At 45.7% G+C, this 13,786-nt stretch overlaps 1 protein-coding gene across 4 annotated transcripts in view; it reads right to left on the minus strand.

The window, feature by feature from the left end:
* Positions 1–435: 435 nt before the first annotated feature.
* The window catches only part of RSPH3 (radial spoke head 3), a 40,173-nt gene continuing 26,822 nt past the window's right edge, over positions 436–13,786 (minus strand). The window contains exons 9-11 of one of the 4 annotated variants that reach the window (XR_009495796.1): positions 1,644–1,767; positions 1,322–1,417; positions 436–559 (exon numbers count right to left, since the gene is read on the minus strand). The gene's annotated coding sequence lies outside the window, so the exon portion shown is untranslated. Of the gene's footprint in view, positions 560–1,321; positions 1,768–13,786 lie in introns of all 4 variants that reach the window. The other 3 variants (XR_235932.5, XR_808949.4, XM_024996706.2) reach the window with 3 other exon arrangements.

Here is a 13,786-nt window from a genome sequence, read left to right on the forward strand (position 1 = left end):
GAATTTTATTTGTTTCCAGGAGATTCAGAGTTGGGGTAGCCACTTTCTCTGATTGCTCACCATTGTGTTCGTCATCACAAAGAAAGAGCCTGATACACAGTAGGGACTGGATAAATATTTGCTGAATAAATAAATGACACAGTAGAAAGATTAACTCTGTTTTCTCCCCGTGGTACAGCCGTGCACTCTCAATTCTTCCCTCAAATGTGCAGCTGAATCCTCTCTGATCATTCTACAAATAAGCTGTCATCTGTCTGACAGGCCATACTTATGCCTTTTCTTATTGAATGCTATCTTTTTACGTTGGCTTTTTGTTTACAAGGGAAAGGAGTAGATAGTGGTTTCTGTTTTTTTTCTGACTCACTAGAGAAAACAACAGTGTCAAGAAAAGGTTTTATGAATAATTTATATTGAAGAAATGAACCAACCACAAAATAGAAATGTTCATATTTTCATTTATCCCTTCTTCCTCCATCCAAAAAATGAAAACAGATGATTCAAAATGTTGTGGCCAAAATCTTCTTGATGCAAAGGATGAAGAGTGATCTTGGATAAAGATCTGTGAAATTACATACACATATTATATACAAACACATAAAAATCACACTTAATATAAGACAGTTCTCTCATTGAAAAAACCCAGAACCCTCATCCAACAATATGATTTTCCATGGGGCCCATTTTTCAGAAGGAAGCATGACCCAACTGACAGAGTCCAGAGGAGACTGTTAGCTGACACGGCCCCCAATAGAAAAAAATGCATGATGCTTTAAGAATTTACATGAACGTTATATTAAAGGAATGACCAACACTTTATACGTGAATAATGCTGAAGCATCTGTAACACTGTGATCTCTAGATCTACTGAAATTATCTTATAATTTATGTAGCTATACCACCTAAACATATTTTACTTACTTGGACTTTGTTAGGAATCATTTTAGCATGCATACTACACAAGAAAGGAAGAGTATTAGAAAAGAACAGACTTGTGTATTTATGAGTCCTCTGTACAGTCTGTTCTTAAGGTGCCTTAGACAGCTTTTGTTTGCCATTAAACTTTAAAAAAATTTCCTAAATTGAAGAAGTAAGATTTTTAAAAAATTGACTAGAAGTAAGATGAGTCATTTCATTTCAGGGATATTTTGTTGTCCGTAGTAACTGAAGAAGGGGAGCCTGAACTTTAAAAAAAAAAATTAAACAATAACTTTTCATTAGAATTGGGGGCATGTTTGTTTACCAATATCTCTAGGGAAAAAAACCCCATGCATAGCAACTTATTGGACATGCCAAGAAAAAAGAAAACAAGCAGCACACGCACACATTAACCACGCTGCCCCCTCCGGACTTCTCGGAAGACGCTGTTCCAGTGTCGCGCCAACTGCTACTCCATTGTCTTCGTTTACGTGGGCGAGCTCTGTCATTAAGTAAATCCCATGTGCAATGTGAAGACAGTCACTTTTTTAAAGTGATGCAAACTTTTTGAGCTTCTATATGGTTTAAATATGGCCAGAAAAGTAGCACTGGATGAAAATGCAGCTGCTAATACACCTTTTTTTTAAAAAGCAACAGCAAGTCTCTCTGGAAAGTCAGCAGGTAAACTGAGTTTCTAGAGGTGGCTTCCTATTCGCTAATGCACTTACACGGTTAACTGTGGAGCTGGAACTGCCCGGCCTAGCGGAGGCGGTGTGGGGAGGGGCCTCTGGAGCCAGCCGGCTGGGTGTGAGTCCAGGCCAAATCCCTCAGCGTCAGTGGTCTTACTTCCCCCTGGATCAAGGGAACAATGACAGGACTCACTGGGTCTGGGGCGCCTGGGGGCTGCAGCTCCATGCTCAGCGTGGCTCTGAGTCTTACCCACCAGCTCTTAGTCTCCATGCTGACAAAGCCTCACATGCTCTTGGCTGTCTTTTTCTTGGAGCACTTGGGACCCTTAAATGTCTGTTACAAATGTCTATGACTGCAGCAGCCAGGAGTGGGCTGTGAAGAAAGCTGAGCGCCGAAGAATTGATGCTTTTGAACTGTGGTGTTGGAGAAGACTCTTGAGAGTCCCTTGGACTCCAAGGAGATCCAACCGGTCCATCCTAAAGGAGATCAGTCCTGAATATTCATTGGAAGGACTGATGCTGAAGTGGAAACTCCAATACTTTGGCCACCTCATGCAAAGAGCTGACTCATTGGAAAAGACTCTGATGCTGGGAGGGATTGGGGGCAGGAGGAGAAGGGGACGACAGAGGATGAGATGGCTGGATGGCATCACTGACTCAATGGATGTGAGTCTGAGTGAACTCCAGGAGTTGGTGATGGACAGGGAGGCCTGGCGTGCTGCGATTCATGGGGTCGCAGAGTCGGACACAACTGAGTGACTGAACTGAACTGAACTGATGCTGTGGCTGGAGCCCTGTTGCACGGTTTGTCCAAGCCCTGCAAAAAAGGCTCCTTGGAGAATGTTCAGGAGGCTCCAGGGAAATGACATTTGTACTGACTTTAAAAGTGGGCACTGGCAGGAGGATCGTGATGAAAGTGGGGGAGGATTTTTGAGACAGTTCTTTTCCATCCACCACTGCCCACGAGGAGTAAATGAGATGTGACGTAAGTAAGTGAGCGTGATGCTGGCATTTCACAGTCACCAGCAATTCAGAAGAGGCTTTGATAGACCATCCAGCTGAAGCCCTTGGTGGACAGATGAAGAGAGTGAAATGAGAGACCCGGAGGGCTTTCCCCTTCCTCGGCCACCAAGCAGGGGCCAGGACAAGAGCCAGCGCTCCTGACGGGGCCTCGTACTGCTCGTTTATTCAACAGATACCTACTGAGCACCCACTCACTGCCTGCAAGGCTGTCTGGACAACTTGGGATGGTCCAGGGAGCAACCACTGACCTGGTGCTTGCTGGCGCCAGCATTTTCTACATTATAATGGGTGAAGTTCTTCCATAGTGATTGAAGGTGGAAAAAGAAAAGGCATCCTATGAATCTGACAAAATGTGAAAAATAAAATAAGTGTCGTAAGTGTACAAAATTCTCCTGGAGAGGACTTGATGGTGGCCCGCATTATGCCAACAGCAGGAGAGCACTGGTTTGTCTTGGCTTTTAGACAGTTTACTCAGGCCATCTCTGCAGTGTGAGGAATTGTGAAAATTTACTCATCTGACTTCTCTTCCACTAACGACATTTACTGTGTGTATTTGCTTCCTATTGCTGCCGTAACAGATGACCATGTAGCAACTCCAGAACAGCACACGTTTATTATCTCAGTTCTGAGGCATTGGCAGGGCTGGTTCCTACTGGAGGCTCCACAGAAGCAAATTATTTATTTTTTTTCCAGCTTTTAGAGGCTGTCCACATTCCTTGGCTTGTGGTCGCTCATCACTACTTCTATTGTCACATCACTCCTCTGACTCTGCTCAATACTGCTAATTACTAGAGAAATGCAAATCAAAACTACAGTGAGGTACCCCCTCACACCACTCAGGATGGCCATCACTGAAAAGTCTACAAACAACAAATGCTGGGGAGATCGTGGAGAAAAGGGAGCCCTCCTATCCTATTGGTGGGAATGTCGATCGGTAGATAACAGTATGTGCTGCTGCTAAGTCGCTTCAGTTGTGTCCGACTCTGTGCGACCCCATAGACAGCAGCCCACCAGGCTCCCCCATCCCTGGGATTCTCCAAGCAAGAAAGATAACAGTATGAAGTTGTTTCAAAAAACTAAAAATAGAATTGCCATATGATCTAGCAATCCCACTCCTGGGCATATATTCAGACAAAACTATAATTTGAAAAGATATATGCACCTCTATTTTTGTACTAATTATGATAGCCAAGACATGGAGACAACCTAGATGTCCATTGACAGATGAATGGATATAGGAGAAGTGGTACATATACACAACGGAATATTACTCAGCCACGAAAACAATGAAAGAATGCCATTTGTGGCTACATGGATAGACCTAGAAATGATCATATGAGCGCAGTAAGTCAGAGAGAAACACAAGTGTCATCTGAAATCACTCACAGGGAAATCTAAAACGTGATGCAAGTGAACCTTCTATGACACAGAAGCAGACTCACAGAACAAACTTATGGCTGCCAAAGGAGATGGGGGAGAGATAAATTAGGAGTTTGGGATTAAAATGTACACACTACTATTTATGAAACAGAAAACCAACAAGGACCTACTGTCTAGAACAGGGAACTATACTCAATATCTTGCAGTTACCTATAATGGAAGAGAAGGTAATAAAAGAATATATGTACACGTGCATAACTTAATCATCTTGTTGTACACCTGAAACTAACACAACATAGTAAATCAAGTATATTTCAAAAAAATTTTTTAAAACTCCATTTCAATTTTCTGATAGATTAAAAAAAAAAACACAGGTAACTGGATATATCTCTTTGAAGATAAATATCAAGAGCTCTCTCAAAAAAGTTGATTTAGTTCAGCATTGTGCAACATGGTTTGGATTCTGTCATTACAAAAAACTTTTAAAAGAACTCTTCCTAAAGGAATCAGAATAAAAGATGTGAAGTCACTGCCTGATACCTTCTACTGATTACAGTGGCTTCCGTTACAATTCAGGCACCTGCTGAAACCCTGCCGGCAGGGCAAACCCTTGGTAAACTACCCAATTCACCAAGGCAAGCCGGCAACCTGGTTTACGTCTGCTTAGAAACGCAATCCTCTATAAATGCATGTGTTTGCATTCCCTTTGTGTTACGTTTAGAGAAAGAGAAATGATTGTGAAATGGAACAAAAGAACCTACACAGGCTGGCAGTGTCTGAGAAGTTGACCTTCATAGCAGGTAATGAATACCTTCTACTCCTACACAGTGTAAGCGGATTATTGAGCAAGCTGGTCTCGAGGCGGGGCAGGCAGAACACAAGCTCATTCTCCTTCCACTGGCTGGCTAAGCCCACTCTGTGGACTCTTGTATGAAAAGCTTCTTGGATGAAATCTTGGGCAGATTTTAGACCTTTTCTGGTCACTCTTAATATACTTAAACCTCCAGAATAATTAACAATTGGGACTTCCCAAGGGCTTCGCTGATAGCTCAGTTCTGGTTCAATTCCTGGGTCAGGAAGATCCTCTGGAGAAGGGATAGGCTCCCCACTCCAGTGTTCTTGGGCTTCCCTTGTGGCTCAGCTGGTGAAGAATCCATCTGCAATGTGGGAGACCTGGGTTTGATCCCTGGGTTGAGAAGATCCCCTGGAGAAGGGAAAGGCTACCCACTCCAGTATTCTGGCCTGGAGAATTCCATGGACTGTACAGGCCATGGGGTGGAAAAGAGTCAACATGACTGAGTGACTTTCACTTTGGTGGTCCAGCGGTTAAGATTCCGAGCTCCCAATGCAGGGGGCCTGGGTTCAAACCCTGGTCAGAGGACTAAGATCCTACACGTCACAGCTAAGTCCTGGTGCAGCAAAAACAAAAGAAAGACAAGTTTAAGAAAGTTTAATAATTGAGTCGTGCTGTTGTTCAATCGCTAAGTTGTGTCCAACTCTCATCTGGGAGGAAGCGCTTTCCCTTCCGAGACTCAGCCAGCTTCAGGTTTGGTGGTCTGCGGGCTGGGGCTGGTGTGCCAGGCTCTTCCTCTCTTTTCCCAATTTCCCCAACTTGCCGTGAATGCCTGTTTCTGACTCCTCAGAGCTGGGTCAGGGCGAGGGCGGCCCTGCCAAGGCAGGCAGCTGTGGCCTGCCATAAGGGGGCCCCTTGGACCATGAGTGTAAGACCTTGGCTCTTTCTTTCAAAGAGAGCTTTTGGGAGTTCCTCAAAGACCCCGAGAGGGAGGTGGCTGCGGTTCCTGTGACCTGCACACTGATGAAACAGTGTGTGCGCTGACCTCAGCCACCAGGAAGGCTCTGAGGGATGGCAGGGAGGTGCCACCTGCAGCGGCGGCTGGCGCTTCCGCCTGCAGGATGCTCGGCGCCCGAGGGCACTTCCGCCCGCAGGATGCTCAAGTCACCGGGCTGTTGGTCAGCAGGGCAGACGGGCACACGGGGCAGGTAGGTCCTGCCCTGAAATGTCCTGAAGGGACTCCGAACGCACCTGTCATTTCTGACAGGCCGTGTAAATCCATTCTTTATTATTTGGTGACACTTCTTTAAAGTTTGCTACAAACTCTTCAGTTCAGTTCAGTTGCTCAGTCATGTCCAGCTCTTTGCGACCCCATGGAGGGGTAGCACGCCAGGCTTCCCTGTCCATCACCAACTCCTGAAGCTTGCTGAAACTCATGTCCATCCAGTCGGTGATGTCATCCAACCATCTCATCTGCTGTCATTCCCTTCTCCTCCCACCTTCAGTCTTTCCCAGCATCAGGGACTTTTCCAGTGAGTCAGTTCTTCCCATCAGGTGGCCAGAGTATTGGAGCTTCAGCTTCAGCATCAGTCCTTCCAATGAATTATATTCAGGGTTGATTTCCTTTAGGATGGACTGGTTGGATCTCCTTGCAGTCCAAGGGACTCTCAAGAGTCTTCTCTAACACCACAGTTCAAGAGCACCACAGTTCATAAGTGCTTCAAAGGCAATTAATTCCAACTCTGGGGATCACATGTCAAACTCCTACGTGGTTCCCTGGGAGTGTCTTTACTGCCTAGACACTGCACAGCGCACCTGTCGCCCCCACAGGAGCCTCCCTCTGAGGTACTTGGCTCCCTGCAACCTTGAAGGGCGGTGGCAGCCCCTCTGAGCCCTGCACTGGGTGCCTCTCCTCTCCAGGCACCTCCTGCCTCCTCCTCAGCGGCCTCAGCTGAACCCCTGAGAAAGGACCCTGTTCTCCATTCTGCGGGGTGATTGTATTAGAGAGAACACAGACACCCAACCACATGGATGATTCAGTTTACCTTTAAAGCACGGAACCCCTTAGTTTTATCCAACAAGGTAACTAACAAAAATGAGGTGCTTAATTAACTTAACCGCCAAAATTATTTCTGAAATGAGTTTTTGAGGTGATGTTAGTAACAGCAACTGAAATAGTACATCTTAATGATTCATCTTATTTTAAAAAGGGATCAGATATTAGAAATTTAGGGGGGGAAAACCAAAGTCATGGGAGGCATGAAAACTAGGTTGATAAAAAAATATCACTAGTTGGGAGAAAAAAAAAAAAATCACTAGCTATATGCAAAAGCGAAGACGGCACGGGTTATCCGGGCAAGCACTGCTTATACACTACAAGCGTGATGGCCGTGTGGAGGTGAACTAACTACTGGCAAACCAGGGGGATCAGAAAAACACAGAAAACAATGAAACAAACTGAGCTTGATGTAATAGCTTTGTTCAAGTTTAAGCCAGACGAATGCTGACTTGGTTTTGTCCATGCAGTGGACACTGGTTGATGCCCACAAGGTGGACAACGAAAATTCAAACACAAAGCACATCTTGGTCCTCGGGCAGCTCAGTCTGGTGGTAGAAACTGGCCGATGAACAGTGGTAATGCTGTGTACCTGGGGCTAGGTCTGGGGTAGGACTACCACCAGCAATGGACCTCAGTTCTTGGGGCTGAGCAGGCCAGGCTCCATCTGCCAGGAAGACAGTGGTGCCACGGGGGTGCTGGAGAGCAATGCTGCTGACCGTGGTGAGTCTGTCCTCACGGCATCGCTATGATTGCTGCTGGGGAAAGCGGCCACTGACCGACTGACCCCCAGGAGCACACGTGGCATCGTCCAGACCGTCATTCTTCAGCCCCAGGGTGAGTGAGCTATCTTCCTGGGATGCTGGAGTAGGTCGGTGGGAGCTCGGAGACACCACAGTTTCTCAGGTGGCTTCATTCTTGACTGGGGGTAACTGAACCGACAATGATACCGGTCTGTCAGCTGTGTTTGGTCAAAGAGCCAGTGAGATTTCCCAAGGCACAGAGATTCAGCAGACTGGCTGCCTCCTTGGCCGGGGGGCTCTAGATAAGAGGACCGTGCCTGACTTTCTGCTGGCTTGCCAGTACATCGTGTTGTATGTGGTTCAACACAGATGGTGAGTTAGAAGCGTCAGTCTCTCATATACAAGGATGAGAAGGATGGCTGTTTACAGTGATAGGCCTGGCTACATCAATTTGTGGGCTTGTGCAAAATAAAAATGTGGGGTCCTTGTTCAAAAATTATTAAAAATGTCAAGATAGTGACAACAGAACATTAAATCAAGCTTGAGCCCCATAAAAGCTGTGGGACACAGGGCCACATCCGTGATGTTGGCTCTGATCTTGTGACCTCTTCTCTTCCCTGGATCGGACCTGATGGCCGCTAGTCTGTTCTGCATTGCCTTTTCAGAGTCCGTCAAGGCCTGGCCTCTTGGTCCTCATGGGTGAAAAGTGAAGTGAAAGTGAAGGTCTCTCAGTCGTGTCTGACTCTTTGAGACCCCATGGACTATACAGTTCATGGAATTTTCTAGGCCAGAATACTAGAGTGGGTAGCCTTTCCCTTCTCCAAGGGGATCTTCCTGACTCAGGGATTGAACCCAGGTCTCCCACGTTGCAGGCAGATTCTTTACCAGCTGAGCCACAAGGGAAGCCCAAGAATACTGGAGTGGGTAGCTTATCCCTTCTCCAGCGGATCTTCCCGACTCAGGGATTGAACCGGGGTCTCCTGCATTGCAGACGGATTCTTTACCAACTGAGCTATGAGGGAAGCCCCCATGGGTGAAAGGGTATGAGATACTGATGGAACAGGGCTTCCCAGGTGGCTTAGCAGTAAAGAATCTTCTGCCAATGCAGGAAATGTGGGTCCGATCCTTGGGTTGGGAGGATCCCTTGAAGCAGGAAATGACAACCTACTCCAGTATTCTTGCCTGGAAAAATCCCATGGACAGAGGAGCCTAGCGGGCTACAGTCCACGGAGTTGCAAAGAGTCAGACATGACTGAGCACGCACGCACTGCTTCCTTACTGCCTACTGATGGAACAAGGAATGGGACGGCCTATGGATGAAGGAAGGTGGACCGTGAAGTAGGGGTCTACTGTCCAGGTCTCTTCCTCGGCAGCACTGGCCTTTCAGAGCTGGAGCTGCCTTTCCATGGAACAGGACCACTGCGGTGTTCCATCTGCTGTAAGGAAATGGATCATCGCCAAGTGCTTAAGGCTGTGTAGTCAGGCCTGATGGAATGCTGAGTGGCAGATCACAGCTGGAAATCATGGGTCCCCCATGTTACTCAGCTGCCATTACCACGCCTGGTTCCTAGACCCTGACCGTGCTAGAAGAGGGCTTGGGACTCACCCTGTTGTGCAGCTGATCATTGGGGCTGAGGGTTCTCTCCTGGAGTCAAATTCTAGCTCTGCTCAGCCCCACTCAGCGCTGCCCCCTGCCCCCCACAACCTCACTATGATGGAGAATGGGGAAGTGGCTCGTCCCTGCTCCTGTTTCTAAGGTTTCCTCCCATGAGTACTATTCAGGCCTGGTACGTGCGCTATCACTGGCATCCCAAGGAAGGCCGAGTGGGAACACTTAAGCTGAGAACTGAAGGATGAGAAGTTTGCTAAACGGGCAAATGCTGTGTCTGTGTGTGTGTCCGTGTGTGTGTCTGTGTGTGTGTGGTGCAGTTGTTGGAGGAGGTTCATAGGCAAGATGAACAACAGGTGCAAAAGCAGAGAAGCCAACCAGAGGAAATAAAAATCAGGAAACCGTTAGTAATTTGGTTTGGTGAGAACAAAGGGTACGTGTACGAGAGTCACAGGAAACGTGCTTGGAGAGTCAGGGGCCAGATCACAGACAGCTTAAGGAGTCTGGACTTTATACTTTGTACACAGTGGTAAGACAATGAAGGATTTTCAGGAAGAAAGTGATACAATCAGATCTAAAGTTCTGATGGACTGCCAGAGTAAACGTGAGAGGACGGTAAGACTGGAGGCAGGTGGCTGCAATGGTCTAGAAGACAACAGAAGAGGGAACCTTGCTGAATCGAAGGACTCCACGTACGATTAAGCCAAGGAGACCCTGAAGCCACAGGATCACGGGGCCACAAGACAGGAACAGCCTGGATATTTATTTTGTTTTGCTAGGGAGCTTCTCAGGAGAGTCACCATCCCAGGAATATCTGAACTGGGTTTTACATGAGAGTAACATAAAATTTTGTTGTGCTTAAGCCATCGAGATTTTTGCATTTCTTTACAAGTATTTTTTCAGCTTTAAGCCCATATTGACACACGGAAGTCAGGAAATCAATGGTGGGTAGCACTATTAATTCAATATAGTGAAGACAGAAAGGAAACAGTTCAGAAAATGATGATGGATTTGTTTAACGATGTCTCGAATTTGAGACGCCAGTGTGATGGCAAAATGAAACTTGAAACAACTCTCCAAGGGTTTCTGCCCATCTTGACAGCAAGGCATGAACTGCCCTTTGTCTCATAATTTCTTTTCAGGGATGTTTGTACAGCAAACAATCTTTGAAGAAAACCTGAATAATCTCTGAAGAAAAAGACAGTGTCTCCCTCTGGAGCCAAGAGCAGGCACGCTTGCTGCCCACTACGAAAGACTGGAGCTCTCTGAGCTCAGGGTTCCTCTCTCCTAAGGCCACTCACCGCATGGGCAAGTTCCGTCCGGTCTTCTTCACTTTGCCTTGGGGCAACGAGGGCTCCAGAACCAGCACAAAAATGCTGATATTCCGGGTACTGCTACCACTGTGAGTTACACATAACCCCATGTCTCTGACTCAGGAGTCTTACGTCAAAATTTACCAGCACTCATGAATCTCTGGAGGCTAACTCGATAACTTGGAAGTAGATAAAATCTGAGGCTCTTCATAGTTCTGGACAGAGAGGTCCAGAGATGGTTAGAGATAACAGATTTAGAGCCCAGGGCTGAGTCTCACCAGAGTGTGGGGGCGTTGAGTAGTGGGCAATGATGAGATTACCTAGGATTGGCGGTGTTGGGCAGGGTGCAGTTTCTGAGCCCTAAGTGAGAGACAAGAAAGATGAGAAAGAAGAGAACCTGACTACTAACGGAGAACACTGACAACAGAGAAAGGAAGGAAGAAGGGCACACGGAGCAGACCAAGACACAGACAGCTTCGGAGAAACAGCTTCGGCTTCACCCAGGAGGGCTGAGGAATGTTAATTACTGCGAAAGTCAGTGAGATAAGCAGGTCTGGATCTGAAACTTGAGAAGTCACTGGAGACTTTCGAATGACCAGCTTCAGGGGAGTGATGAAGACAAAATCCAGACTACCAAGCAAGGGTTTGAAAACAGTAGGAGGTTTAAGAATGGAAGGACAACGCAGTCCATGTTTCAAGAAGCAGGTGTGAAGGGGACTTCTCTGGTGGCTCAGGGTTGTAAAGAATCTGACTGCCAACGTAGGAAACACGGGTTCGATCCCTGATTTGGGAAGACCCCAAATGCTGAGGAGTGACTTTAAGTCTGTGCGCCACAACTACTGAGCCTGTGCTCTGGAGCCTGGGGGCTGAAACTACCGAAGCCCATGTGCCCTAGAGCCTGTGTTCCCTGAGAAAAGCGACAGCGACGAGAAGCCTGAGCACCGCAACTAGAGAGCAGCCCCCACTCACTGCAGCTGGAGAAAAGCCTCTGCAGCAATGAAGACCCACCACGGCCAAACATAAATACATACAATTATTATTTAAAATAAAGTCATGCCCACTGCCTAGACAGCCACATCCCATTAAAAAAAAGAGATGTGTAAAGGAGAGAGGATTATACTAGTGAGGTGTCTAAGGTTTTAAAAAATGCCTCTGATATGATTTTATACATACCTATAATACACACACACACACGACTATACCTTAATCCTGGTAAATCTAAGCTTTTCCATCCTTTTAAACTGTACAAATCAGTGCAACAATGACCACTACTTAAATTTTAGAACATTTTCATTACTTAATACCCATTAGCAGGTATTTCAGTTACACCCTCTTCAGCCTCTGGCAACTGGACATTTCATATAAATAAACTGATATAATGTGATTTATGTCTGGGTTCTTTCCATAGTATAATTTATTTTCAAGGTTCATCCATGTCATAGCACATAAATAGCACTTCATTCTTTTTACTGCCAAATAATATTACATTGTTAGGACAGCCTAGTTTTTATTTATTCTTTGATGGGCATTTAGATTCTTCCTATGTTTTGACTTTTCTGAATAATGTTGCTATGAACATTCATGCACACATTTCTGTATGGATGTGTTTTTATTTCTCCTGGGTGGAGAAATGGAATACCTAGGAGTGGAATTGCAGGATAAACAAGTAATTGTATTCTTGCTGGGAGACTCCCATGGACAGAGGAGCCTGGTGGGCTAGTCCATAGGGTCTCACAGAGTTGGACATAACTGAAGTGACTTATGTAACTGTATGTTTAACATTTTAAGAAACTGACAAACTGTTTTCCAAAGTGGCTGTACCATCTTACAATCCGATCAGTAGTGGATGAGATTTCTCCTTCCAACTTCTCTTCCAATCCTCATCATCTTTTGCTGCTGACTTTGATTTTAACCGTCTTAGTAGTGGGTATGAAGCCGTGCAATAATGTGACTTTGATTTGTATTTCCTTGTGGACTAATGATGTGGAATACATTTCATGTGCTCATTGGCCATTTGTTTAAAAAAATATCTATTCAAATCCTGGTCTGATTTTAAAATTGGGTTGTTGTTTTATTGTTGTTTGGGAAAAACCTGAATGAACTTTTTGGCCAACTCAGTATTTAAGTCTTTAATTTCTTTCATCAGTTTTGTTGTTTTCATTATGTATGTTTTACACCTCTTTGATTAAATTAGTACTTAAGTATTTTATCCAACCAGTCCATCCTAAAAGGAGATTAGTCCTGGGTGTTCATTGGAAGGACTGATGCTGAGGCTGAAACTCCAATACTTTGGCCACCTGATTCGAAGAGCTGACTCATTTGAAAAGACCCTGATGCTGGGAAAGATTGAGGGCAGGAGAAGGGGACGACAGAGGATGAGATGGTTGGATGGCATCACTGACGCAATGGACATGGGTTTGGGTGGACTCCGGGAGCTGGTGATGGACAGGGAGGCCTGGCGTGCTGCAGTTCATGGGGTCGCAAAGAGTCAGACACGACTGAGCGACTGAACTGAACTAAGTATTTTATCTCTTTTGGTGCTATTATAAATAAAATTACTTTAATTTCCTTTCAGACTGTTAACTGTCAATATTTAGAAATATAATTGACTTTTGCATACTATTGATTTTATAGGCTGAAAACTTGTTGAACTGTTAATTCTAGTATTCTTTTTGTCCATTTTTAAAGTTTCTATACACAAGGCTTCCCCCGTGGCACCATGGTAAAGACTGTACCTGCCAGGACACGTGGGAGATGCAGGTTTGATCCCTGGGTTGGGAAGATCCCCTGGAAGAGGAAATGCCAATCCACTCCGGTAGTCATGCCTGGGAGATCCCATGGACAGAGGAGCCTGGTAGGCTACAGTCTGTGAGGTCTCAGAGTCAGACATGACTGAGGACGCATGAATGAATACACAAGGCATTGTCTTCTGCAGTTAAGAGTTTTACTTTTCCTTTCCAATCCGGATGTTAGATGCATTTATTTTTCCTGCCAAACTGCCATTGCCAGAACTTCCAGTACAATGCTGAATAGAAGTGGCAACAATAGATATTTTTGTTTCTGATCTTAGGGGGAAAAAGCATTCAGTCTTTCACATTAGGTTATGATGTTAGCTGTGGGGTTTTCCTAAATGCCTCTTATAGGGCTGAGGGAGGTCTCTGCTATTCCCAGCGTGGTTGGCTTGTTGCTGTTCAGTTGCTCAGGCACATCCAACTCTTTGCGACCCCATGAACTACAGCACGCCAGGCCTCCCTGTCCATCACCA

This window comes from Bos taurus, chromosome 9 (genome assembly GCF_002263795.3).
Source record: "Bos taurus isolate L1 Dominette 01449 registration number 42190680 breed Hereford chromosome 9, ARS-UCD2.0, whole genome shotgun sequence".
Taxonomy (NCBI): Eukaryota; Metazoa; Chordata; class Mammalia; order Artiodactyla; family Bovidae; genus Bos; species Bos taurus.